We start from the raw sequence: 27,666 nt of genomic DNA, 5'->3' as shown, positions 1-27,666 counted from the left end.
TCATCACACGACCCTCTGGTCCTTGAGAAAGTCTTGCTACAGAGGAAAAGGCAGCACGAGCCAGCAGAATGCAGGGCGTGCTCTGTGCCCCGTCGCCGATGTGAGCTCCTGATCTCTGAGGACCGTGCACCGATGGGCAGGGTGTGGACACCCCAAGGGCCATGAACCTTTCGCTATCCTCACTTACCAGGAGAGCAAAGCAGGAAAAAAAGACGGTGATGAATACACCCCTGTCACAAAACAACCAGTGACCGAACTGGCACTTGAACGCAAGAATTCAACTGAACGGACACACCATCTGTGCAGTGGAGGGGCTCCCCCAGCTGCTGCCCAGCTCTGTATCAGAGGCACGGCCCTGTCAGCGCATGGCTGGGAAGGTCTGGGATGGGGGTCCGGTCCAGGGAGCCAGGCATCCCAGTTATGAGGCGGACTCTCTGGTCGAGGGTTCCGTCCCGAGGCACGGCGCTTCCCCTGAGAATGGGCACACCCACATCATTGTCCTCTGGACACAGGAGGTGTCCTGTCCCGGCGAGGGGCACTGTAAATGGGAGAAGGGCGCCCGCGCAAAGGTGGGGTATGTGGCAGAGTGGTGTCGTGGCCAGTGTTTGCCCTGCAAAGTGTCCTCATGCACAGGACCCGGGCTCTCAGGCTCTGGTTGCACGTCTGGAAATGGGCTAACCACACAAGCTGTGGTTCGCGGGGATGTCTGTGAGGGCCAGGTCACAGGATCCTAAACCACTGCACACACCAGGTGGCGAACGCTAAGAGCTCTCTGAATGCTGCTGGCTACGGCTGTCAAAAGTGGTTATCCCGAAATCGAAACTCTATGCCTCTGCTTCAGTAATTTCTCTTCCTAGAAACTTCTAGGTCTCATGGAACTAAGTACGCAGCGCAGCGAGCAAGACACAAACGAGAGACAACGGCGAGCTCTGGTGGCCGTCGCAGGTACCGTGGAAACCGGCCGCCACGCTCCAGCCCCCAGTGGCTCCTGTACTTCCCCGCACACGCCAGCCGCTCGTCCTTACCCAGCTGTGGAGAGACGGGCACTCTCCCCCACACCACACACAAACACAGCTAGGTTGCACTACGAAACACTTTCGCTTTCTCCGATGCTTCCTTACATCACTAGGCTGACAGAGGCATGCAAAGAAAAGAAGAGAAATCAGATTTACTGCACACTTGGAAGCTACAATTTCCAAGACCCAATGAGGCAAACATATTTAAAAAAATTTTTTTTTCAACGTTTTTATTTATTTTTGGGACAGAGAGAGACAGAGCACGAACGGGGGAGGGGCAGAGAGAGAGGGAGACACAGAATCGGAAACAGGCTCCAGGCTCCGAGCCATCAGCCCAGAGCCTGACGCGGGGCTCGAACTCTCGGACCGCGAGATCGTGACCTGGCTGAAGTCGGACGCTTAACCGACTGCGCCACCCAGGCGCCCCGAGGCAAACATATTTTAAAGAGAACAACAGGACGGATGTAATTGAGAGAAGATTTAGAAACAACCACGACTGGAAGCAGAACTTTGTTCCACCACACATCTGAACGTAATAGGTTATACAATATTTACCAGAGACACTACCAATTATCACTCAGGGACGTAAAACTCCATTACAACATACACAACTTATTAAAACATGGCATCTTGTAGAACAAAGACTTCTAACAGGTGCCTATTCTAAACTTTCCTGTAACAGTTCTCCTTGTTGAAAACCAAGTTACACTTTTACAGTATCACCCTAGGGGATGCCGAAGTTCCCGCAACACCTTGTATAACACCAAACAAACCCACTCTGTTAATGCCCTGCTGGACGTGAATGTGAAATCCTGACCTAGAATTTGATTGACAACCTCTCACGAATCACTGTGCTGGTTACAGGAGGGTGCCCTGGGCAGGTACGTGATAAAAACGGGCTTAGGGGCAGGTGACAGCTTCATGTTGTAGGAGTCCTGAGTTTCAGTGTAGAAGGCAGTACTTGTGCTCAGTAAGCCCATGAGATTTGGAGTCCTGAACACGAGTGTCGGCACCACAAAGCGTGCTGTCTGTATCGACCTTCCGTTCATCTATGCTCAGTGCCTTATTTCTTTTGAAGAAGCACTTTGTTTACAAATTATTATCTAGATCATACCCGTATCCACCTGTACTATACAGTGATACACTAACGACAATTTATGACTATTGGGGCAAAACCCCACTATCTACTGATGAAGATACAGGAGAAACAACACGAGCCAGCCACGACTGACCACAGACCCTCCAGGGCAAAACACCAAAATGACAAAACACAAACCACAGAAATTTACCCTGTGTCTCTTTCCAGCTAGCACTGCGTCTCTGCTCCCAACCAGAGTTCAAGTCCTCCAGAAAGCTGCCCCTACTGTGTCTACACAGACTCTGGAACTCTGGCGAGTGGGCTTTAGCACAAGGGCTCCTGGACCAGACCACCGTGATCCTCGACCTCCACCTTGGCTGGCCCCACCCAGCACGACCAGGCCACCGGTCTCCCTTTCCCTGAGCACCTGGCTCACTGAGGTCCTTCCACTTTGTGACCGCTTGGTCTCTGCCAGTTCTGGATCTCTCTCTCCACTGCCACACTGGGCAGTGCCCAGAGAGCCACCCTTGGACTCTGGGGCTATCCACAGGTGCCCATCGAGGGACTTGTCAATCATCTGTCAAACAGAAATAGATAACTAACACGCATATCACCTTTTACTTCCCATTCTCTGCTGGTCTCTTCTCACTACACTGTGCACACATAGGGGTGCAGGCCTCTCCTCTGACTTTTTATCTGTTTATTGTTTTCTTTGTTTTATTTCAAGTGGGGGAGGAGCAGAGAGAGGGAGAGAGAGAGAATCCCAAGCAGGCTCCAGGCGCGGTCAGCGCAGAGCCCCATGCGGGGCTGCGGGGCTGCGGGGCTCCGGGTCTCGATCTCACAAACCCAGAGATCGTGACATGAGCAGAAATCAGCAGTCGGACGCTTGACCGACTGAGCCACCCGGCGCCCCTCATCTGGGTTTTTCAGTCATGCTGCACATTAGCTCTGGGACTATGTCTGCACCAAACTTGTTCCATGACTACAGGTGCTCAAAACTTACACAAATATATAAAAATATACGTGGCTGAAGAGACAAAGGACAAAAGTACTTAAACTCCAAAGGTGAATTCTTTGTTGTTTAAGGATGAATACACGTGTTCATTTAACCTTCATTAGCGTTTCAAACCCTTACTAATTTGCATTGTGCTGTGCTTAACACTAGGTCCTATCTTAATCCACATTGCTACTTTATACAAAGAAAGAACAAAAGCTCTCAAAAGTAAATTCTAAGGCAGCAAAAGAAGAATGGGGGAAGGGGAGAAGAGAAAGCAGCCTATCAGTCCTTTAGTTCCAGAAGAGCCTCACAGACAGAGGAAAAGGCAGGTGACATTGGAGCAGGCAGGTGGGTCCCACGAGAGCCCCCAGAGGATGGAGGTCCTTGCCTTGGAAGGCTCATGTCGCAGACGGGCCACACGGCCTTTCCGGTGGCGCCGCAACACCGCGCTGCTGCTGGTGCTGCTGGCATCCGTGGGGCTGTCCGCCAGACGGAACCTGGAAACTGGGATGCTGCCGACGTGCGTCCGCCTGAAATATGGAGGAAAACAATCAAACACACACACACACACACCAAGGTTGTTATCTAGGGAAAAGTGGACTTTGTCAGCCAGACCAGAACCCGTCAATTGGGAAAATGAGGTCACAGATAAAGGTCTCCAAGGAAGGCATCCTTGCCCCTGGCTCCAGTGCAAGCCCACTAGCCGGGCCCTGTGGAGACAGGGTCTCCCGGGCCCAGCAGGTGCAACGCATCCCCGCGGCCCAGACGTCCCCGAGGTGGAGCGGCGCCTGCCCCCAGTCAAGCTGTCATCCTGCGTGTCTGCACCACCTCCTGCCCAACTGACCGGGAAGCACTCCTATACGCCCCTCTGGCCTTCACCTGCCATCGGCCCACGTGTGCCAAGGCCCTCGCTGTGATGCCAGGTGACCCCAGGTTTTCCTCCACCAGCCACTATCGGGCGCCCCAGGGGCAGTCGCAGCAGGATCCTCGGGAACCACACCTCGCAGCTCCCGTACACAGGAGGTGGCAATGTGCCCGGTGTTTCCAAGGCAAAAGCGTCTCTGGCCTCTGTGCAGTTAGACTAACAGACAAATGTCCCCCTTGGCCTCAGAAGTCTCCAGAAAAGTTCCATGGAGCCCCGAGCCCCTAGGGTGGAGTCACTTAATTGGGCTGTCAGCTGCTCCCCTCAGCAAAGGCTCTGGGCACAAAGCGGTCAGCAGCTGTGAAGGAGCACCCGCCAGCCCACGTGCCCGGCCTCAGCCACGGGTCACCCTCCACACTTGAACCCTGCACGGGAGTCCAGTGGCTCCTTGCTCTCTGGAAAAGAAGAGAGGCTGCCTTCCATTTCACAAATCCTTATGGTCTCGGGAGACAGAACACGCCCATCTGATTCACATCAACTAAAGAGGGGGCCCCTGGCGTCACCCCTTGTGGCCTGGAGACAGAGCCACCACGACAGGGCGTCTCCTCTGTGGTGCTTCAAGCTCTTCCCTGCGGCCTTTCGAGAAACGTCATTGACACGTGCTGCCTCAGGGTACTGATTGTTTCTAAGACAGCCAAGTCGGAACTGCCCGCTGGCCACAACCATCTTCCCCTCCTCTGGTCCCCCCATTCCCAGAAGAACTGCTCACCTGTGCTCAGGTGGTCTAGCTTCACCGCTGTGCGGCCACGACACATCGCCAATCGGGGAGAGCCACACACGCCACCCCGCATGGGACCTGGGAAGGTTCGTGGCTCCTCCAAGGTTCACGTGTGTCCCCTGACTCGGACACCCTATCTCAGGCTCCCTGGCTCCCGACCCCACCACCCTGCACCCAGTCCTATCCCAGAGCTCTCTCCCATCTGCCCCGCCTGCGTGTGGAAGTTGGTCCGTCACCTTTCTTTTCCTCTGCAACCCAGACCATGTCATCTTGCTAGAGGAGGACACAAACAGAAGACGTGGCTGTGAGGTCATGCCACGAGGGCTCAGCTGTCCAGCCTGCCTGCCGCCTTCTCAGTCTCGTCCCCACGGCCCCCGGCCGCTCACGGCGACACAGCTCCCACCAGCCTCTCTTCTGCCACCACACGAGAGAGCACATTGTGAGACGGCTTCAAACAGACCCTGTTCCTCAGGCGGCCATCTGCCCGGGGTCTTCTGACCACAAGGCCACCTGTGACCGCGGCCAATGCCTCCGCAACCACGGGAGCACTGCGATCCTCTCTATCCTTCTCCTTGGCCAGCTCACCTCAGGCAGGTGACGGGCGTGGACGTCCCTCTTATGGCAACTGCCCCAGGGTGCCACCCTCAAGGGGCCTGCACAGCCCCTTCCCTTGAGAACTCCAACATGCCCTCGAGTGGCCTGCCCCGCATCCACTGTTTGCTCCCTTGGCCTCCTCACACATACCCGTCTTCAAGCCCTGGAATGGTGACACTCAGCACACTGTTGTCTTGCTGGCGAGGATCTCCGTCAGCCAACCAAGAGGCTGCTCTGTGCCCGGATCTTCCTGTGTGCTTCTCTCTCCGGACACACATTCGCTGTGCCACCAGGAGTTCCGTGGACAGGGAGGGCCGCTTGTGACTCTACCTGCACTGACTTCTCTCTCCTACAAGCAGGCTCAACAAGGACAGCCACAGCACACCCTCGACTCTCCCCAGAGCCCCCGTCGGCAGCCGCACAGACCCCAGTGAGGCCTGAGTGGGCCTGCCTTTGGAGCAGGAGCCTGCTTCCTGCACCGAAGGGGGCCCAGTCAGCTACTCGAGGCACTGTCACACCAGAATGACTCTCACATGGTACCCGTTTCCTACAAAGAAGCAAGCAAACCTTTTCATACCTTGCTGACAATTACTGTCTGCCGGACGCAGCTCACAAGCCGGCTGACCCACTCCCTCACAGGCGACTCACCAACGTCCCAACAGAGTTACAGCGATTACATGTCATTCTCCAGTCTTTTCAAAAATATAAGAAACTGCGAGCACTGCGCTAACCCCACCAATGTCAAGGTGACCTTCACCACCATGGCCACGTGTCCACTCCCATGGTGACCCCACTGGCGTTGCGGAAGGGACCATAGCTTCCAGGGATGCTGGGCCGAACCTGGCACGCTGGACCCCTCCTAGCCCCACACCATCACTGCCACACTTGGTGGAGGGAGGACGCAAATAAACCCACCGAAACACGAACAGAACTTTCCCTAACTTCTACTCCTCCTCCCATGGCTGTGAGCTCTGTCATGCCTCCCGGTATCCTGAGATTCTTAACCTAACCTCTGGAATGAGGTTTTACTTCTCCCTCTTGCCAACTACTAAGCTACCGGCTCCCTGAGCTACATCCAGTCACTCTGCCCATTCGGCCAAAGGATTCCTCTGGAAGATACACAGCAGGTGCTAACATATGTGTTTGTGAGGTGGTTCATGTTAGGCACGGTGAAGGGCAGTGTCCCCCCCAGCCCCGCCCCATCATCAGTTAGGTGGTACCTGGAAAATGGATCGCGTCAGACTACAACACACTCAGGGTTATTGTGTGTCACTGTGATCCGGTTCGGGTCATACCATAGCACACCCACAGTTCTACTTTGGAACCATGAGCTGGTTCGGGTCATACTGGTGACAGAGGGAAGCCGCCCCCAGCCGCATCTCAAACAGATCTGTGAACCGGGAAGTGTCATACCCATGGTGAAGCGAAGAGCCTCTCAATCTTGCCCGCTTTCATACGGCCCTCAGTGCTTCCATTTTCTGTAGAAGCCGATCCTGCAAAGCAGCAAATGACAACGACACTCACTGCAAGCAAGGTTAACTAGTCTTTGCATCAACACAGAGCACAAACTGGTAGTGGCCAGAGGAGAGGCGAGTAGGGGCAGTGGGCAAAAGAGATGATGGTGATTATCAGGCATCAGCATCCAGATATCAAATAAAGGCGTCTCGGGGATGAAAAGCACAGTACAGGGAATACGGTCCGTGATACCCTAAGGACTCTGTATGGTGGTGACACACGGTGACCACAGTGATGGTGACGAGCACAGACTCACGTGTGCAATTGTTGAAACGGTATGCTGTCTACTTGAAACTGACACAACACTGTAGGTTCATTAGAATTCAAGAAAAAATGGAAAACACTCCTTGCATCAAGTGTGCTGAAATGCTGACCATCATAACCACGATGGGTAAATTCAGCAGTTACAAACCCCAAGACCATTCTCTCCAAGAGTCCTCCAGTAAACACCCGGATCACCAAGTGAAGGTCCTAAACCCTACTGAACAGTTAGGTCTCAGGCATAGCAAGGTTACAGAGGAGAAACACCGAGCCACTAGGACTTCTTCCTAATTATGTAGAGAGGAGCAGGACTTTCTGGGCGGTGGGGGAATAGCCCTTCTGTGCCATAGGCACGTGCTCCGTCGTGGACCCTCTGCAGCCCAGCCTCACGTCTGCACACGCAGCACCAGGGAGCAAAACCGATGAGGAGCTTCGGTCACACAACAACCCCCTAGGGAGTGCCGTCCCAGGCCGGAGACACCGCTGCACGTGGCTAACTGAGCGCCCAAAATGGGGCTGGTCCCGACCACAGGGGATGGAACTGTGAGACGCCCTATGGGTTGCAAGGACTGAATGTCGAAAAACATTGTAGAGTAGCTCCTTCATGTCTACACTATTTACATGATACAGTAACATGTTGCCTGCATCGGGCTACATGAAAACTAACATCACCCGTCTGACCATTTCAAATGCAGCCGCGAGAACCCTTGGGATGACACCCGTGTCACCTGTTACCTTCCTGCTGGGCAACGCTGCACTCAACGAACGGTTTACGCAAACATTTTAGCTTTCGAGCGAACCCCCGTAGGGACTCAGAAATCTGAACCCCATAGGCTGCTCGGCTCCAACTCCGCCACATGCGTGCCATTCAGACTTGCGAGCGTGGGGCCGCTCGAAAGCACATTGGTGGCTCGCCTTGGAGGAAGTGTGAGCCCCAGAGATCACCTGCTCCTTTCCAGTCTCAAGGGATCACTGAATGAGTGAGAGATGGATGTACTTTCTCACGTTGCGTTTCTTCTAACTGTTTTTTCAGATTGCCAACTTCTCCTAACAGAGACTTCTGAGAAAGGTACTGACAGTCCTTTAATATTGCTTCTTTCAAACATTCCACATGCTAGAGCATGCTTACGTTTCTCTTTACAATAATGCAGCACCGCAGAAAAGGCGTGGAGCGAATGGCCATACCAACGAACAGGGTCACATGACCACAGAATGAAATGCTGTCTGTGAAACTGCAGTAACAGCCTTTACTCATATTTTGTCCATGTACAATTTCTTCACGGATCACTGTCTGACTAAATATGAAAAGTTCCTAAGTTTACTTGCAGCAGGTACACTGGTTTGTACTAGCTTTTAGGGTCTGTGATGCCTCAGTCACTTGGGAAACCTGACCTAAGTTTCGTACATATACTTCCAATCTCACATACAACTATTCTACCGAAAGGCTGGCCCCAGTGATCAAGGTAGAACCTCACGTGGGGTATAATAACGCACCTCATAATGGGTTTTACCCAAAACAAGTGTGTCGTGTAATTAGCATTGCTCAGTGCTGTCTCCAAGTGCCAATCTTAGGGAAGATTCTGGGCTCATCTACAGGGACACAGGTGTAACCAGAACCGGTAGTATCAGGTCCGCATCCAACTGTCACCACCAGAGCTTCTCTCACAGAGATCCTATGATACTGCTTCCCTCCCGTTACACCTCAAGTGTATCCATTATGATGGTGTAAGAGTCCAGGCTTAGACTCTTTCCAACCCAGATGAAAAGAGGGAAGGCAGGAGATGGAACAGGAGAAACTCTGTTTTCAGCTGGTTAAAGGCCTGACAGAACTGCGCACTCCTACCGATCCGTCTGGACAAAAGAGGTAGAAATTAGCTCCGCAGACAAGAACCAGGCTGAAGGTTCCAGCACAGGGGTGGCAAACGAGGGCCTGCCTACCACATCCAGCCACCGCCGGGTCCTGTCAACAAAGGGTTATCGGCACACGGCCCCTCCCCTTGGTTATATACTGCCTATGGCTGTTTCTGTGCCCATCTTGGATTAGCATGAAGCTAGCTTACTCCTTATGTCTCAGTTGGTAAAAGCCTAAAATACTTACTCTCGGGCCCTCCCCAGACCACACTCCTCTTCTAGACAGTGAGACGCACCTTCCCGCACACATACGTCGGGCAGGGACAGGACACTGGGAACTTAACGCTGGCAGTGGGTAACAGCCTGCAGTTTTTCCGCGTGAAAGAATCATTTCTACTTTCTGCCGTGGCTGTTGGCCTCTGCTCCACGCTGCTCCTCAGGATCACAACGTGAGTGTCTCCTCTGTGAGGACGGGGGCACTCAGCCGCTGTCTCTCATGTCCTACCTTATCTTCCACAGCAGCCATTCTCTCTTTAAGATGACGCTGCAGGGGCGCCTGGGTGGCGCAGTCGGTTAAGCATCCGACTTCAGCCAGGTCATGATCTCACGGTCCATGAGTTCGAGCCCCGCGTCGGGCTCTGGGCTGATGGCTCGGAGCCTGGAGCCTGTTTCCGATTCTGTGTCTCCCTCTCTCTCTGCCCCTCCCCTATTCATGTTCTGTCTCTCTCTGTACCAAAAACAAATAAACGTTAAAAAAAAAAAAAAAGATGACGCTGCAGACGCTCATCAGATTCGGAAAGGCGCTGGTCAATAGTGCCCGACAGACGTTGATTAGTTTCTTCCATCAGTTTTTCTCTCTGCCTTACCTGAAAGAGAAGACGCAGGCTTCAAACAAAAGTGCGAACACCGGCTCAGGCGTGCGAATGGCCAGCGGTGTGACCCACACGCACGCCATCCTCGGCTGCCCCTTCCCACGGCACTCTTTGGCGTGCTTGTGCGTCACTGCCAGCATCGACCTAGTGGGACACAGAAACGCAGGAACCTGCTTCCCAGGGGTCATCACTTAGCAGGTCCCTTTGTTTCTGGGAAACAAAACAGGCATGGGCCCTCACGAATGTCCTCATTATTAGCTCTCAGATGGGCTCAGGAGGCAGATGTACATGCAGGAAAGACCGTATTCGTAAGGGGATCAGCTTATCTACACAGGGGAGGAGGAATATTCTGGGGCGTAAATCGAAGCTCGGATCTGGCTTCAGGGGGAAAGAAATGAATCCATTTACAAAACCGAAAGATAAAAAAACATCTACTTTGGGAAAAATTGAGTGGTGAGAAAGACTTTCACTTGTTTTTCGTGAAATTCACACATCTCCTGAACGTTTTGTAATGGAAACTTGTATTACAAATTCATAACTAATTACCTCAAGTAATATCTGAATGTAACCGCAAAGTTCACGGGTCTGTGTTTTATCGAACTCTCATCAATCGTATGGTTTACAAACTTGTTTCTACCGCATATCCTGGATTAACCCAAAACAGAAGCGGCGAGGACAGGCCGGCAGGATTCAGGGGCTCCTGCTGGGCGGAGGGCCGTGGAGTATGGAGTACACATGTGTCCTGCAGTCGGGGGGCCCAGGGAGGAAGAAGAGCCCACAGGACACACCCGCAGGCTAGGCAACGGACAGTCCCTCCAGGCTCGGGCTTCCTCATCTCTAAGCCACACCCGCTGGCACCTCTTTCCTTGGGAGCAGGCAACAGAAAGCACGACCACCACACCTCACACGCAGCAACGGCCATCACTTGGAAAAGACCCTGGCCACCCCACAAGAAGGGATCAGCACCCAAGTATTTTTCAAGCAAAGCAGCTTAAAAGTGTCCTTGGAATTGTCTCAGTTATACTAGAATCCTTATCTCAACACCTGTCCCTCCAAACTACCATACAGTCCTAAAGGCAATGAAGTGCTTCTCTAAGTAGGTGAGGTCGAATTCTCGGCCCAAGAGGCTAGCGTCTGGTTGTGCTCGCTTGTGTGCATGTGTCATGGCGGGCTGGGGTCGGCCAACACGAGCCGTCACGCTGGCATCAGAAGCTTCACTCCGCGGAAACTCATGTTTTATTCTCTGACCCTGAGGGCCAAGCACACGAGTTTCTGCTGTAAGTTAAGGGTGAGTGTTTTGAGTTTTCTGGTGAAAACAAAACCCGATGGCCTTGGATAGACGTCCCAAGCTGGGGACGCTGCTGCCTGGTCTGTCTCCTGGGTGTTTCATGTTGACGTCCGACCAGCTCCCGCAGGGAAAAAACTCAGGGGATTCAAGGGACACGGGCGTCCCTTTCGTCAAGGCTCGATTACGCTATTCCTCTTCTTAGGAACATCTACCCTGACCTGTGCCTTTACATCTCAAGTAGAAATTCAGGATGTGGGGACCAAGGTCAGGCCAGTGACCTGATTTCAGGACCTCAGTGTCATGTCCTAAGGAAGGAGACCCCTCCTCTAGGCTACCCTACCCCAGGCCAGTACCTCCGCTTTGGTCAAGGGACACCCATGAGGTCCTGAGTCAACTGTGAGTAGCTGCTAATGAGCTGGTGGGCACGGTGGGCTGTGCGGGTGCCTCCACCCCTAAGCGGCACTGCCTACGGGGCCCCAGCGCCCAGAGAACATTGTCCACAGGCTAGGAGTGTTCGCTAGCGTCCAACTCGCACAAGAGTGCACTGTACCCCTGATGGGATCGAGAAGGGGCCTGACGTCCACGTGGGGAGAAGTGGGAAACAAGGGACCACTCCCTACCCCCACACCCCCAGCCTGCGCCTCATCCTCAACCACTGCCAGGTGCGCGGCTGCTCCGCCCGGACACGTACCCGCTGCAGTTCTTGGTTCTTTTCCTCCAGCTGGGCCTCCATCTGGCACAGCCTTTCCTCGATGTTGCCACGCCTCTGCTCGGCCTGTGGGCGACAGCGGGGTCAGAAGAGCTGGCTGCCCCACACCACACGCCGTGCCTACGCACGACAGGCTGTGAGCGGCCTTCCGCCTGCTCACAGTCCCTACCGGCCTCATGCGTGCCAGTGGGAAGCAGTGGGCTTCCATGCTGGTGACCGGGGGTAGGCAACGGTCTCGTCCCCACCCCGGGCCCCGGATCCTTGGACGGTGCCTCGTCCCCCGGGAGACACCCCTGGCCACTCAGCACGGACAGGAGGAAGCAGCAAGCGGAAAGAGCAAACAGGCGTGCTGCCTTCCTAAGCTGGGAAGTCACTTCCAATAGTTGAGCTTCCTCAGCAGCAGAGTGTCCAAAGACAAAGGGTTCTGCTACGTGGCTGACCAGGACAGGAGAGAGGACAGGCGAGAAAAGAAACGGAGACTTGACATGCAGATCACAAAGGAGGAGAGGCTCTGTTGGAGCCTGGGCCTCTGGGCGCCCAATGCCGCCTGCCCAACTTGATGGCAGCCTTGAGGGTCAGCATCCCGTGACGAACCCACCCCCCTTCCCACTGGGACCCTCACTGCACTGGAACCGGTGACACAGAAGCACCGACAGGCTCCCTGCTACAGGTTCCCTCAGCCCCGGTTCTGGAAGGATGGACTGGCTGCCCAGTCATGTGCTCCTTCGTCCTGTGTGCATCACTCGATCCCAGCACCGACCACATCATGTCTGGAAACTACCTCTTCAACTGCTGCCTTCCTCTGTGGGTGGTGAGGGCTGTGAGAGCTGGGAGGGCAGGGACTGTGTGTGGCACGTTCCTCGACTCTATTTGTGGAACCTCCGAGTGAATTCCTTAAAGATTTATTTCTTACAGGGGTGTCTGGGTGGCTCAGTCAGTCGGGTTCTGACTCTTGGCTTCAGCTCAGGTCATGAACTCAAGGTTTGGGCGTTCGAGCCCTGTGTCAGGCTCTGTGCTGATAGCATGGAGCCTACTTGGCATTCTATCTCCTTCTTTCTGCCCCTCCCCTGCTCATGTATGTGCCCAGGCTCGCCCTCTCTGTCTGTCTCAAATAAATGAACATTTAAGAATTTTTTAAATAAAAACGATTGTGTTTAAAAGAGGATAGGATTTTCTCATTTCTCGGAAAAATTCTATGCTTTTTTTTTTTTTTTTCCTTCGGTAAGCTCTACACCCAACGGGGAGCTCAGACTCATGACCCTGAGATCAAGAGTCCCAAGCTCCACTGACTGAGCCGGCCAGGCACCCCTGTCCTTCTCTTACCCAAGGCTACTATCTTGAGCTTTGAGTCGCTGACTTAACTCTGAAAAGCAGTGAGTCTTAGATGCAGCCAACGGCAAACAGCACACGTCGGACAAAACCGGAGGGAACAAAACTGGGGATGATGCCTGCCGTTTGGAAAGCATTCCAATCTCAGACAAAGTAGCACCGAAAACAGATCTCAGCTGGTTCGCGGACTTTGGCACGCCGACGTTACCGGTGAGAAATGAGATACAAGAACGGACCGCCTTGAAAATGACATTCCCACCATGGGACCCAGAAGGAAACGGGGGCCCCACCTTGCAGAGGGTGGCCACCCTCTGGGCCGGCTCGGCTTCCACCTCGGGCAGCGACTTGGCCTTCCTCGGGGTCTGCTGCAGCTTCCGCTCCGCCACCTCCAGGCGCTCTTGCAACTGGCGGTTTTGATCCGCAGTCTAGGAAATGAAGGCAAAGCATCAAAGTGTAGCAAGTCTTCTCTCCGTTTCCATTTTTAATAAAGTGAAACAAAATCTAAATGCAGAGATCTACTGTTAGTTCTGACTGAAGCCAACAGTTTGGCAGGTGCTTCAGAGTAAACCTTTCCTTTCTGCAAGGAGTCACCCACTGCCTTGGTCCTCCTTTCACTACGCAAAACATGTCTTGCCAACCTCTTTGCTCTTCTTCAGGATCTTCAAAGAAGTCTTTCCAAAGACAAAGTTCCCACACATTAAAGAAAACCCATCTTCTGGAGGAGCTTGCTCGCTCTTCCTGACCAGTTAAGGAGAGAAGGGTTCGGTCCTAACCCTCCGTAAACATATTTATACTGTGGTCCGAGGGCTCGCTACATAGGACACTCGGAGGTGGGCACATCAGCCAGCACAGAGCTTCTGAGAGCATGCCTGATGCCAGTTGAGTTCTTTTTGGAAGTGTACCATGATTCAACAAAAACACTCTCCCTCTTGACCAAAACGTGGAAAACTTCAACGTGGAAAACTTAGACACGAGATTTTTTGTTAAAGGACTTTTAGGGAAGCCGAGGTGGCTCAGTCGGTTAAGTGTCCACCTTCGGCTCAGGTCATGATCTCATAGCTCATGGGGTCAACCCCGCCTCATGCTCTGTGTTGACTGCTCAGAGCCTGGAGCCTGCTTTGGATTCTGTGTCTCCCTCTCTCCCTCTCTGGCCCTACACTGTTCATGCTCGCTCGCTCTCTCTCTCTCACTCTGGCCCCCTCTCTCAAAAATAAATAAGCATTAAAAATATATAAAGTCATTTTAAAAATCATGTACAAGGTGAGGTTTTTGCAAGGTTAACGTTTGTTCCCAAAGACTCCTTCCATCTTCTGTGTGCATAGAGCTCTGTGTGTATATACAGACCGCGTATCATGCTTTACAACCCTCAAAAAAAAATCACATGCTGTACACATAGTATTTCGCGATCTGCCCTTTACACTCATGATTTGGAACATGTTACGTGCTCTCAAACAGCATTCCTCCATGTCATTTTAATGGCTTCCTAGTATTTCACTTTGATTATCATTTTGGGTCGACTGACACATTTGACAAACACACCAGACAAACTCACTCTGTTTCCAAGAAGCTGGATGTGCTTTTCCTGTTCAATGCTGGATGACCTGACAACCAAGGAAGAGATGTGCAGCTTCCCAAAACACAGGGTCTCACATCCTCACGCCAGACTACGCTTCTGCACCTGCCATTCCCCCCGATCTCAGGTACTAACCAAAATGGCCAGCTGCCTACACATTCCCGGCCACTCCCTGCTCCTTTGGAAACAGGGCTAACAGGCAACAGAGTAACGTGCATGGAAGACAAGACAAAGAAGGAATCAAGGACGGGAGCCCCATAACATGCTTCCATAAAATTCGAAAGAATTAAACCCTGGATGTTGAAGTAACCCCGCCGGTCAACACAAGATTCTAAGATCCTAAAACCTTGACATTGACCCTTGGTCCTTAACTTGACTTGTAATTAATAAAAGTGGAATGAAGTTCAACGAAACCAATGACCTGTCGATGCAGAGAGTCCTTCTTTGCGATCTCGTTTTCAAGTTTATCCTTGAGGTCGTGCAGAGAGGTGGCTTCGTGCTGTGCCCTGAGGCAGCGCTTCTCAAGGGTAGTGATCCTGTCTTGCATGTCTTCCTTCTGGGCCATGGCCTACAGCAGGTATTTCAGAGGGAAAACAGGGAAAGAATCAGCGTACGACACATTAACACACTGCAGACACAACAACCGGGCGAAATCCTCATTTTCCAAACAAACAGAAAAGTAGCATCCTCGGGGCACCTGGGTGGCTCAGCCGGTGTCGCTCTGTGAGTTGGCGCCCCGCGTCAGGCTCTGTGCCGACAGTGCGGAGGCTGCTCGGGATTCTGACCAGTTACCCAGGCTTATTCTTTCCCATGTGTTCAAAGACAAACGGATAATAAAGTCTCCCGGAAGTCACAACCTCGGTTGCCTCCGGACACCGTTGAGCTTTCCACAGAACGGCGACTTGCCTCTGGAGGCACACACCATGAGACAACCATCCTTTTTCCGGGGAAAAGGCGGATGAAATCTCATCCAATTAGCACAAAGTTGAAGCAGCAGTGTTAACAAGTGGAAGCCAAACTCCACCTTTCATATAACTGGAAGCCATCTTCTATAGCCTAACCCTGTAACAACATTGTATCCCATGGTATCTGACACTGCAAATGGAACCAGAACGTCCTGCCCTGCGTTTCTTGTCCAACACCTGAAAGATTCCTCTTCCAGCCCTCCGTGTTTACTAAGCAATTTATGTCAGCAGTTTCAAAAGTGAAAGTGATGAGTCTTAAGAAATGATTTTCTAAATTCTCTGCATATTGAACTCTGCTACGGGGTCTCCCCCCACCTGTGCCAAACAACAACTTCACTGAACGGGTTATATAATTTCTGCAAGTACTTTTGTTTTAAATTCTGACACGACCTCAGCCACACTAAGGTACTAAACAGACTGCTCGTGATTGTCCATGTTTCCCAAAGCACGAGACCCCCCCACCCCTTGTCGCTTTTGGAGGACACACTGTGTCCCAGCAAAGCAGCAGTGCTGACTGCCCACCCACAGGCACACTCTGATCCGTGTGAGGTGGCATCTCAGTGTGGTTTGATTTGTAGTCCCCTGATGAGGAGTGACTATGAGAATCTTTTCTTTTTTCTTGTATTCAATATAATTTGTTGTCAAATTGGTTTCCATTCAACACCCAGTGCTCATCCCCACAGGTGCCCTCCTCAATAGCCATCATCCACTTTCCCCTCTCCCCCACCCCCCATCAACCCTCAGTTTGTTCTCAGTATTTAAGAGTCTCTTCTGGTATGCCTCCTTCCCTCTCTGCAACTCGTTTGCCCCTTTCCCCTCCCCTCTGGTCTCCTGTGAAGTTTCTCAGGATCCACATATGAATGAATGAAAACATATGGTATCTGTCTTCCTCTGCCTGACTTATTTCACTTGGCAGAACAACCTGCAGTTCCTTCCACGTTGCTACAAATGGCCAGACTTCATCTTTTCTCATTGCCAAGTAGTATTCCATTGTATATAGAAACCTCATCTTCTTTATCCATTTGTCCATTGACGGGCATTTAGGCTCTTTCCATCATGTGGCTATTGTTGAAAACGCTGCTATAAAATTGGGGTACGAGTCCCCTGTGCATCAGCACTCCTGAATCCCCTGAATTCTAGCAGTGCTATTGCTGCGTCATAGGGTAGATCTATTTTTAATGTGGTGAGGAACCTCCACACTGTTTCCAGAGTGGCTGCACCAGTTTTTCTTCCCACCAACAATGCAAGAGCGTTCCTGTTTCTCCCCATCCTCTTCAGCATCTATAGTGTCCTGATTTGTTCATTTCTGCCACTCTGACCGATGTGAAGTGGAATCTCAGTGTGGTTTTGATTTGTATTTCTCTGATGAGGAGTGATGTTGAGTATCTTGGCATGTCTCTTGGCCATCTGGATGTCTTCTTTGGAAAATTACCTATTCATGTCTTCTGCCCATTTCATCGCCCGAATATTTGTTTTCAGGTGTGGCGCTTGGTGAGTTCTTTATAGGTGTTTGGATACTAGCCCTGTGTCTGATACATCATTTGCAAATATCTTTTCCCATTTCATCTGTTGTCTTTTTGTTTTGTTGCTTGTTTCCTTTGCAGTGCAGAGGGTGTTTATCTTGATGAGGTCCCAATAGTTCATTTTTGCTTTTAGTTCCCTTGCCGTTGGAGACGTCTCATGTAAGAAATTGCCACAGCTGAGGTAGGAGAGGTTTTCTCCTGCTTTCTCCTCTCGGCTTTTGACGGTTTCGTGTCTCACATTCAGGTCCTTTATCCATTTTGAGTTTACTTTTGTGTATGCTATAAGAAAGTGGTCTAGTTTCATTCTTCTGCATGTTGCTGTCCAGTTCTCCCAGCACCAGTGGTTAAAGAGACTGTTTTTTTTCCATTGGATATTCGTTCATGCTTTGTGGAAGATTAGTGGGCCATACATTTGTGGGTCTGAATCTGGGTTATCTATTCTGTTTCATTGGCCTATGTGTCTGTTTGTGTGCTCATACCATACTGTCTTGATGATTACAGGTTTGTAGCAGAGGCTACATTCTGGGACTGTGATGCCTCCTGCTTTGGTTTTCTTCTTCAATATTACTTTGTATATTCGGGGAATTTTGTGGTTCCACACAAATGTTAGCATTATTTGTTCTAGCTTTGAAAAGAATGGTGGCACGATTTTGATGGGGATTGCATTGAAAGTGTAGATTGCTTTGGATGGTATTGACATTTTAACAATATTCATTCTTTGAATCCATGAACATGGAATGTTTTCCCGTTTCTTTGTGTCTTCTTCAATTTCCTTCATAACCCTTGTATACTTTTCAGCATGCAGAACTTTTATATGTTTGCATTGGTTCATTCGTAATTTTTAGGTTATTGATAGGTATTTTATGGTCCTGGTGCAACTGTAACGTGATCAGTTTCTTTAGTTCTCTTTCTGTTTTGTTGTTATTGGTATATTAAAATGCGAGGGGTTTCTGTACATTGATTTTGTACCCTGCGACTTTGCTGAATTGATGTATCAGTTCGAGGAGACTTTTGTAGGATTCTGTCAGGTTTTCCAGGTAGAGTATGATGTGGTCTGTGCAGAGTGAACGTTTGACTTCATCTTTGCCATTGTGATGCCATTTATTTCATTTTGTTGTCTGATTGCTGGTTCTAGGAATTGAAAAACTGGGTCTAGGAATTGCCAAACTATGTTCAACAACAGTGGTGACAGTGGACATGCCTGTCATGTTCCTGATCTCAGGGGGAAAGTTTTCAGTTTATCCCCAGGAGAATTATATTAGCTGCGGACTTGTATCATACGTGGCTTTTATGATGTCTACATATGTTCCTTCTATTCTGACTTTCTTGAGGGTTTTTATTAAGAAAGGATGCTGTGTTTTGTCAAATGCTTTCTCTGCCTGTATTGACAGGATCATGTGGTTCTTACCTGTGGTTTTCTTAATGTGATGTATCCTATTGGTTGATTTCCAAATATTGAACCAGCCCTATAGCCCAGATAGGAATCCTACTTGATCATGGTGAAAAATTCTTTTCATATGCTGTGCATTCGATTTGCCAGTATCTTGTTGAGAATTTTTGTATTCTCATTCATCAGGCATATTGTCCTATAGTCGTTTTTTTGTTTTGCTGGGTCTCTGTCTGGTTTGGGAATCAAAGTAAAGCTGGCTTTGTAGAATGTGTCTAGAAGTTTTCCTTCCATTTCTATTCTGTGGAACAGCTTGAGAAGGATAGATATTAACTGCTTTAGATGTCTGATGGAATTCCCCAGGGAAGCATGTGGTCCAGAAAATGAGATAAATATTAGGAAGCAATGACTAAGACAACTCCCTGGCAAGCTGATGGTCTCAGGAATAAGATATGGATAGATATGAAACACATATGGGTACGGCAAAGGGAAGCCTCCGTCATCTACCGTGGGAACCCAAAGGCAAGATGCCTGTGTTATTACCTTAGAAATGAGGGAAAGCTTCTGGAGTTCACTGTTTTCCCTTGCCATCCTATCAGTGGATAGAGAAGACAGTGATTCCAAGGTAACAGGCTTGTGCTGCAGGCTAAGCTCAAATGTTTGGAAAAGGGCTTGGATGCAGTAGTTCATGAATGGTCTCTCTCTGTGCTAAGCAGTCCTAGAGAATACTGCCCATGGTGAACCAAGTGTTCCTCAGAGTAAAAGCATCTTTAATGGCCAGGGAGGGAAACAAGTTGGCTAGCCATCATTTCTTCTACCAGCCACCCAAACACCAAGTACTCTCAGGAAGGCAATCTTTCTTTTGGGATCTCAGAAACTGATTGCTCTTGGTTAGCACAGACCAGATTCAGAGCTCGTTAGGAGAGGCCGGCACTCACTACGCAGGGGACAGCCTCATTGCATTACATGAGACCCATGCCATGGTTATCGGGTCACGGCCTGGGAGGGGTGCTGAGCGTTCCCGACCCAGGGCGCTTGGACTCCAGATGTACTTGGGAGGGAGAGTGTCAGCTCCCAAGGCGCAGCCCTCCCTAGAAGCTGGGGGATTGTGCTTCTCCCTCACGTGGGGCGCTGTGTCGTGTGACGAGCATGCCTGGAAGATGCTCTCCTGTGCGTCCCCCAGATCCACAGGCTCTCAGGATGGCCCCTTGAGCAACCTCAGCAGCAGTAGCAGTAGCCAGGACTCGCTGCACAACGCCCCCAAAAGGAAGGTCATCAGTCTTCAGTGCGCTGCTTGCTAGGCAAGAAACAAAAGGTCCACCCCGTCCACGCTAGTGACAAGACCGCCTGAACAGGTTGGTGTCCCTTGCGTGGCTCCCGCATGAGTGAGGTCTTACTGGCATCGTTCCTCTAGATCCGTAGTCACTCGACCTGCAGACCCCTTCCCCTGTCGGGAGGCCTTCACGTGGCTGTTGACACCCCCGGCCTCCCATTTCATCACTCTGCTTCCCCACAGCCGCTGAATTGGAGGTTGAAAACCCTTCCACGGTGCCCTAGGACTCAGCAAATTGGGTGGACAAGCTGATAAACACAATAAACTTTAAAAAATAAGCATTGTACTCGTGTTGCTGAGTAGTTCTCAGCTGTACCTGGTTTTCAAGCAGTGGTTGTTTGTTCAATGTTCTATATAGCTGCAAATAGGTTGTATCTCCTCCACAGTGAACCTGAGGCCCGAATTCAGCTATGGTTCCTGGAGGACGTAGAGCATGTATGAAATCTGGAAAGGACTCACGTGGATTCCCAGTCCACCTTGAGAAGTTGTGCAGGGAGGGCGTGACCCCAGAGCACTTGACGCTGAGCCTGGCTCCTGCACAGATGAGTTTGGGGCTCTGGGGAAGGTACATATGAGCATTCCTGTGCTTCCGTTTAATCACCTGTTAATAGGAACAGTGGGAGCACTTCCGTCACATGGCTTTTAGGAGTGTCTGCATCTAAATATCCACGAGATACTTTCAACACAGAAGCTCCATCACATTATGTGTAACTGCAGCCCCTGTGAGGACATGGTCACCAGCATTCAGAAACTGTCATTCATCTGGAGGTCTCTCTGGCGTATTCACTAGGCTGCCCTTCTTTTTCCTTCCCCTGTAGTTTTTGAGTTTCTCTTCAATAGACTCTGACCTTTGCAATCTATTCAGTACCACTTTTTTTAACTGGTCTTGATTCTGACAGTGAGTAACAGCAGTGGGTTTCCTTTCTTACCAAGCAGCTGAGGCGCTGTGATGCCCGGGATGGGGGCCCAGAGGAGTGGTGCAGGCATATCTCTCTGGGACTTTCCACTGCAGAGCAGGTCGCATGTGGGTTGAGCGTGTCCCAGAGCTGAGTTAAGTGGATGAAGGAGGCAGGTTGAGACCACATCCCAGTGATCCGACAACTGAAAAATAAAAGTGAGCCCTCTTCAACAGAAGAGGTGGTTTGCAGTTTAGTGGGGTGGAGCAGGAGGTGGGCCAAGGGGGGACATTGGAGATGGTGGGACGACGGGACGGGGCCTTGAGCCGGGGAAGAACTCAGTGGGCTCTGTGATACACCGGACAGCAGGCAACGCATGTGGCCACTCTTCAGGGCCCCTGTGCCTATGAGGTCTGGAGTGGGGTGTCTCACGTCCACACTGGGCCCACAGGGCCCCTTACCGCTAGAGGCCATTTCCCCTTCAGCCCCCGGACTTGTCCGTTGGTTTCTCTTTCCGTCTGCCTCAATCTAGTCTCCTTCTCAGAACTCATAATAAGGATCATGACTGGCACACTCAGTTGTACTTCAGTTGAAATGCCGTTATTTCCGTTACTGCTCACAATTCCGTAGGAACCCTCAGGCTTTTGGTTCTCTGGGCATGGAAATTTGTAGAAACTGTTCAACAGTGGTCTGATTTGAATGTCCCTATGTTTGAAGTGTATAAAAGTGTTTTACAATAACTTGGATAGTTGCCACCTTGCTGTATGCAATTTGATACTGAAAGTAGACCTTTTGCTCCTGGAACCATGCTGGGAAAATTCTGTCCCTTAGATGTTGCTGATGTGTTTTCTTTCACATCCTTATACTTTCTGTAATGAAAACACTAAGATTCGTGGTAATGCCTTCCGGTTCTCCCACCCCATTGCTCCCCGAAATGTGTATTTTTGTAAGTTGAGAGGTAACAAAAAGTGTGGGTTGGCTGCTTTCTGCGTGGAGCCTGCTTTGGGTCCTCTTCCTCCTTTCTCTCTGCCCCTTTCTCCTCATACACACTCGTTCTCTCTCTCTCTCTCTCTCTCTCTCTCTGTCTCTCTGAAACTCTAAAAACAGGGGCGACTGGGTGGCTAAGTCAGTGAAGCATCTGAGTCTTGGTTTCGGCACAGGTCATGTTCTCACACTTGGTGAATGTGAGCCTTGCATTGGGCGCAGAGCTGACAGTGGGGAGTTTGCTTAGGATTCTCTCTCCCCCGAACTCTCTGCCCCTGCTCCACTCTTGAGTTTCTGTCTCTTTCAAAAAGAAAAACAATAAAAATTAAATGAATACACCAATTAGCTATTGAGGAACCAAGAGCTTCACAGAGATGAGGAGTTTGGTTTCTTTCATTTTTGCTATTTGACACTGATAGTGTTCAGAAATATTTTTGACATCATAACACACTGGCTGCAGCCTAGGAATAGAGCCTGTAAGTTGTGTTTTGGGGGTAGCCAGATATCTCACTGCAATCCACGGCCCTGTGCTCTGGGGGAATGTTTCAGTTATTTCTTGGAACATCACCAGCCCGAATCCGCTGCTCTAGCGGGGCCTGGTGAAATGCCAGGGGCCCTGGGGATGAGGGCTGGAGGGTTGGAAGAGGTCCAGGACCCAGGGAGCCCAGGCCTGTGGCGGATGAGGAGTCTGGGGTCGCGCTGCCCCTCCCGCCCGCTCCTGGGTTCTTGTATCCACCCACCCAGCGCCCACCCTCCAGCCCCCAGGCGCCAGCGTCCGGTTCCGCCCACACCGCACCCCCCCCCTCAGTCCTGGCGCGGGTTTGTGTGGTGTGTCAGGAAAGGTGCAAAGCTGGGCTGTGGGTTCCAGTCGCTGCAGTGGGATTTGGCCTGGTGTCGGGAGTGGGGAGCGTGCGCCTTTGAAGTGCCCCGGGGTGTGCGGGCACGGGGGGGGGCGAGGCGGGGGGGGGGGGGGGCGGGGCCGGGCCAGGCAAGGCCGCCTCGCTGGCCCGGGAGGGGCTGAGGGAGCAGAGGCTGGGGTGTGTTTGGCCCCAGCAGCGGCGCTCCCTGGGGAGACAGGGACACAGGCAGAAAGGGGGGAGGGGCGGCGGGCGCCAAAGGGGAGGTGAGGGAGGCCAAAGCGTACAGCACCGGGTATTCCCGGGCCGTCTCCCATCCAAGTGCTAACCAGGCCCGACCCTGCTTAGCTTCCCAGAGAAGACGGGGTCGGGAGAGTTCAGGCTGCTATGGCCGAAGAGGCCAGTGGCTGCCACTGGGCGCTTCAAGAGCTTGCTCCACGCCTCCCAGGAAAGCGGGCGCCGCGCTTCACCCATGCACACGCCTGACTGCCTGCCTGCCTGCCTGCCTGCCTGCCAGCCTGCCTGCTTGCCTGCCGCCGCCCTCCGCCCCGGGTACCGGGTCCCGGGCGGGTGGCAGAGGCCGGGCAAGAGGACCCTGGCAACGCGCTGGCGCAAGCCCCGGCGTGCTCCAATCCCGTGACTCTTGCAGGCTGCTCCAGGCTTGGCCCCAGGCCCGCCTCCGCTTCCATCCCGCACAGCAAGGCACCTCGCAGCCCCGCTCCACACCACGTTGGGCTGGTCACTGGGAAGAGGGTGGAAGCGAGTGTGGGGTATCAGGCCGCTCGTGCCTTCCGGGCCCGCCCCGCCGGGTTCTCAGCGCCTCCTCCCCAGCCCTAGGGCGAGCGCAGCCAGCCACGGGGCCCTTCCCTCCCGTCTGCCCCACCTGGTGCAAACCCACCCCGGAGCCCCCGGCGCCCCCAGACAACATCACCAGCCCGAGTCCGGTGCCCTAGCTGGGCGTCGTGAAATGCCACGGGCCCTGGGGATGAGGGCGCGAGGGAGGGAAGAGGTCCAGGACCCGTGGAGCCCAGGCCTGTGGCGGATGCGGAGTCTGGGGTCGCGCTGCCCCTCCCGCCCGCTCCGGGGTTCTTGTATCCACCCACCCAGCGCCCACCCTCCAGCCCTCATGCTCCAGCCTCTGGTTCCCCCACACCGCACCACCCCCCCTCCGTCCGGGTGCGGGTCTGGGTGGTGTGTCAGGAAAGGTGCAAAGCTGGGCTGTGGCTTCCAGTAGCTCCAGTGGGATTTGGCCGGGTGCCGGGAGTGGGGAGCTTGCCCCTTTGAAGTGCCCTGGGGTGTGCGGGCACGGGGGCGAGGCGGGGCGTGGCTGGGCCAGGAATGGCCGCCTCGTTTGCCAGGGACGGGCTGAGAGAGCAGAGGCTGGCGTGTGTTTGGCCCCAACAGCGGCGCTCATTGGGGAGACAGGGACACAGGCGGTGGGGGGGGGGGAATGCGGGCGCCAAAGGAGAGGTGAAGGTGGCCAAAGGCAAAGGCAAAAGCGAACAGCACCCGGTATTCCCAGGCTGTCTCCCATCCAAGTGCTAACCAGGCCCGACCGTGCTTAGCCTCCCACAGAAGACGGGGTCGGCAGAGTTCAGGCTGCTATGGCCGAAGAGGCCAGCGGCTACCGCTGGGCGCTTCATGAGCCTGCTTCACGCGTCCCAAGCCAAGCAGGTGCCGCGCTTCGCCCGTGCTTCACCGGTGCACGCGCATGACTGCCTGCCTGCCTGCTTGCCTGCCGCCGCCCTCCGCCGCGGGCCCCGGGCCCCGGGAGGGTGGCAGAGGTCGGGCAAGAGGACCCTTGAAACGCGCTGTGGCGCAAGCCCCGGCGTGCTCCAATCCCGGGACTCTTGCAGGCTGCTCCCGGCTTGCCCCCATGCCCGCCTCCGCTTCCATCCCGCAGCGCACCTCACCGCACCGCACCACACCACGATGGTCTGCTCAGTGGGAAGAGGGTGGAAGTGCCTTCCTAAGCCATGGGCAGGCCTACCTCACGCCCAAAGCTCTGGGGATGGAAACTTTCAGCCATGAAACATTCTGCAACGCCCAGTAGGCAGTGCGGGTGGACCGGTAGCCACCCGCAGGCCCTGCACGGCAAGTTGTGCTCGTGGACTTCAGCCCCCCAATGCCAACCCTCGGCGACCCCCTCCCGCCACACGCACACCTGCTTTTCCATGAGCTCTTCCAAGAACAATACTATCGTCAGTAACGACAACGGGCATGTTGGGGGGGCATGTGCGCACACGGCCCTAGGAGACAGGAATCCCCGTCGCCCCGTTTTACAGGCAGTTAGCGCGGAACCGCAGCTCACATGTAGTAAAGCCTGAATGCAGACAGAGGGTTAACTCCAAAACCCAACTGCTGTGATGTAAAACAGGGTATACACGGCCCTCAGTCAGAGACTGAGAGACTGAGGCCCAGAGGCGCCAGGACACCGGGCCTTAGCCCTGGAATCGGGCACGTGTGCGGCACTCTGCCATGTCTGCCCTGAACACTACCGGGTCACAGTGATACCCATGCAGGGAGGCTGGCTAGAAATGGTCCCCACGGGCACAGTCTTAGGCAGTGGAAGGCTGTCTGTCCCTGGTCTATCTGATCTCTAGATACCAATGTGGGGGATTTCTACAAGAAACAGTGTTCCTCTTCTCACTTCTTAACCTGGCAAATCATCTCAGAGTCAGGGGCTGGGGCGGGGGGCTTCTAGAAGCTCTGCACCTGGACGGCCACCCCACAGGCCTGAGTCGAGGCACTGTCTCGAGAGGCCCAGTGCATACCCTGGTCTAGAGGGAGGGGCTCCATCACCTGCACTCTGGTTCCCATGACGCCTCACTCACCTGGTCAACGCTGTCCACCTGGACACCAAACTTGCCTCGAATGCCCCTGATGGAGCGGACCTGGGACGAGTGCTTGGAGAGCTTCGACTGATACTCGTGGCCGACAGCTGACTGAAACAGGTCGCAGAGCAAAGGTGTCAGCTGCCGGGCATAGCAGCTGTATCAGACACCCCCGGCCATGGTCCTCGGGGAACAGGCCCCCACCTTTGTCCACACCAGGGCTCCTCCTGGGAACAGGCTCTGTGTGCAAGCTGGTGGAGGAGGGATCCCCGAAGCCACCCAAGACCCTACCAGGTGGGGCTTGTGATCTGAGGGGCGTGGGGAAAGGGCCACGAGGCCGGGACCATCCACAGCCGAGTCTGATACCTGGCACCCACAGATGGCGATACAATCACTAGCTCTGTAAAGCGAGGCACTTGCCTACCGTGTGGCGTAGGAATGAGGACCAGAGATTTGCGGCGACAGGCGGAGACAGACTCACGCTCTTGGTGACACCATGCACTCCACCACTCTACACAGAAACTGCAATTGCAACGCCCGCTCTATCCGCATACAGGGTCTGCCACGCAGCAAAGTCTAGGCTTCCCGCCACTCTGGCCTCGGCGGGGTCAGCCACCCATAGCCTCCGTGCCACACCGGGCACCACAGCACTTTGCAAACAAAGCTTCTGGAAGGCAGCCCCCACCGAGCATTTATATATAAGCCCGGTTCTGAGATGTGCCCACCAAATTCAGTAAATGCCAGATGTGCCACATCCTCCAAAGCTGAAAATATGGACTACCGAGCTCCCAGGCAGCCCCCGGCCCTGCCTGGCCTCCCAGCACCAGGCTCTGTCCCCAGTGTGGACGGCCCAGACGTGTGACCCAGTGCGGGCATCTGAACCTTCCCTCTTACTGCCTGGGACACGGCGCATAGACACCCCTCCACCTGGTCTCTCCAGGGCCCTACAAGATACCTGGGTCAGGAGGAGCCGGGAGGAAGAGGAAATCAGGAGGCCCTTCTCAGCACAGTTCAAGGGAGAGAGCGGCGAGGCTTATTCCAAACGTCGGAGCCCTGCCACTCTCTCCCCTCCCCGGCTCTGCTCTGATGTCCATCCTGCCTGGAGACCTGAGGCACACTGGCCTCCCACGGCCTCCAGGCGTCCACTCGAAAGTGCTGACAAAGCTCCCCTGGAGGACAGCCTGCGGAAGGGACTCCCCAGCACAAAACTTAGCAGAAAGAAGTTGTAAGAGAGTTTCTCTAAGAGTACTGCCAGAGATGCAGAGTGGCAATTTTTCCAAGTTTTTTTTTTTTTTAATCAAAACAGGTCGATCCAACTGAGAAAATCATGCGTATAACTAGGCATCAGCACCGGGCGGGACGTGGTCTGAAAGCCTAGTCTCATGCTCCAGGCAGGGGGTTGGGCCAAGGCCAGGAACGAGCCCAGGAGCGAGAGCAGGAATGAGGTCCGCCTCACCGGCTCCCCTGCAGACAAGGGCAGGAGCCAGACAGCAGTGTAGACTGGGGCCTGGCGGCTACCACACCTGCCCAGGCCACACTCATGCAAACACGTGCCTGCCCGAGCAGAGTTTTGCTCTCCAAGACTCCATCACTTTCTCCTCAAATCTTAACACAGGGATCTCAGGGCTCTTTCCAACTCAGAGGGGACAGGTTACAAATAACTGCAGAGTTATGCATTTTTGAGTCTCATTTTTTTATCTTTATTTTTTATTTTGAGTGAGACAAAGACAGAGCATTTCAGGGAGGGCAGAGATATTGAGAGAGAGAGAATCCCTAGGAGGCTCTGCACTGACATTAGACAGCCCGATGCAGTGCTCGAACCCAGGAACCGTGAGATCAGGACCCGAGCCGAAACCAGGAGTCAGACACATAATAGACTGAGCCACCTAGATTTCTGACAAGTTGGTCCAATCTGGAAGAGCTGGAAGCCAAGCTTGCCTACAGGTGTAGGGAGGCACGGGGAGAGGGGCTGTGAGCCCATGGCAGCACCCCACCAAATTCATCTGTAAGGGCAGTCTCCCCACTATACCAGGTGTAGACACCTGAGCATTTCCGTCAGCTGTCTGGGTACCATCACTGCACCGGCTGGTAACTCGTGAGATATCGCTGAGCGCCTGCACGGTGCCAGGCCAGGCACGAGGTAAGGAGGACAGGTCCCAGCCCC

The 27,666-nt window shown here is 53.1% G+C and overlaps 1 pseudogene; it reads right to left on the bottom strand.

Moving 5' to 3' along the window:
- Nucleotides 1-3,398: 3,398 nt before the first annotated feature.
- Nucleotides 3,399-27,666, bottom strand: part of LOC124507287 (liprin-alpha-1-like) — a 68,764-nt pseudogene continuing 44,496 nt past the window's right edge.

This window comes from Lynx rufus, unplaced genomic scaffold (genome assembly GCF_022079265.1).
Source record: "Lynx rufus isolate CCGP_SWC_20201006 ecotype Redwood Valley unplaced genomic scaffold, mLynRuf1.p SCAF_11, whole genome shotgun sequence".
In the NCBI taxonomy this organism is placed as follows: Eukaryota; Metazoa; Chordata; class Mammalia; order Carnivora; family Felidae; genus Lynx; species Lynx rufus.
The sequence above is the reverse complement of the archived record's forward strand: the minus strand, read 5'-3'. Positions and strand labels throughout refer to the sequence as shown.